Source organism: Calonectris borealis, chromosome 2, assembly GCF_964195595.1.
Source record: "Calonectris borealis chromosome 2, bCalBor7.hap1.2, whole genome shotgun sequence".
Classification (NCBI taxonomy): domain Eukaryota; kingdom Metazoa; phylum Chordata; class Aves; order Procellariiformes; family Procellariidae; genus Calonectris; species Calonectris borealis.
This window is the reverse complement of record NC_134313.1, coordinates 13,797,555-13,798,824: the sequence shown is the minus strand read 5'-3', so window position 1 is coordinate 13,798,824 and position 1,270 is coordinate 13,797,555.

Below are 1,270 nucleotides of genomic sequence, written 5' to 3'. Positions count from 1 at the left end.
GTGCAACAAGTCATTTAACAACCAAAATGTTAGAAACCACCACTCGACAGACTGAAGACCACCACCAGCAGTGTTTCAAAGCAACGCCAAGCCCACAGGGAGGAACTTAACATCGTTCTAGAGGGGACTTTCTGGCATAAAAAGAAAAATAAGTCAGTGCACAAAGTGGCTCGGTATTTTAAATTCTTAAAAGTAGTAGTTGACAGTATTGTTATGAAAACAAATGGAAGATGGAAGGGGCTGGGAAGAGGAGGCTGGGAGAGGGGAAACAACCCACAAGGCCAGCTGGTGTCTTGTGAAAACATCGACTGAATTGCAGCATTTTGGAATTGCTGATAACACTGTAAACAAAAAAGGTAACCGTTTAAAAAAAGGTGACTGCGTGCACAATCCAGGGCTTTTCATAACGCCCTCATTAGCTGACGGATTCTTGAATAAGCATTCTTTCTTTTTTTTTTCCCCCTTTTTTTTCACCAAACTGAGTAAAACTATTTGGCCAAACACCAAGCTGTACTGACTACTAGTGCTCATCTCCAGGCCTGTGCATAGGTCACTACTTCAGCTACGGATGTAATTTTTTGGGACTGACATAAGCTACAGCACAGGAACGATTCTGTTGCCTTAAACATCTTTTTCTCAGGTGGGGATAGGTCTGTAGGCACGATGCCGGGTGCTGCAGGGAAGACCGGGTCTCAAGACCCTCTGACTGCAGCGCAACAGCTGAAGTAGATGGGTATGATGAGTCATGCCGATGCAAGACGGCGGCACTGCCTCTGGCAGGGAGCTTCTGTGAGTGACGGCAAGTCAGGCTCACCGGAGAGATGCAGAGCTCCACAGAAAGTGCTCGTACCAGACCCTTCTTCCCTGAGGAAAAGGCACATGTTAAAAGCAGCCATAAACTGTGATGTACAACTGACAGGTACTTCAGTGGGGAGGCGGTTCCTACTTGCCCCTAGTCTTCCCACCCCAAATATTTCAAATGTGGTAATAAAAGTGCATCTGCCTTAACGAGAAAAGTCACGTGAACGTCCCTGGCCTGCTGACACAGCAGAACAGTTCAGCAACAAGCAGCTGTTCTGACTCACATGTGAAGCTGACCTCACGCTGGCTGTTCAGCCAAGCCAGTTCTCTGAATTCAAAGCATCTGAGGAATTGGTGAAATTCAGTTTTGTGTAACAGGAAAAAAAGACATCTGAGAAGATCTGGTTTGTGATATTTTCATACAGACATGGTTCCTGGTTTCCACACCACCTCTTAAAACCACACGCAC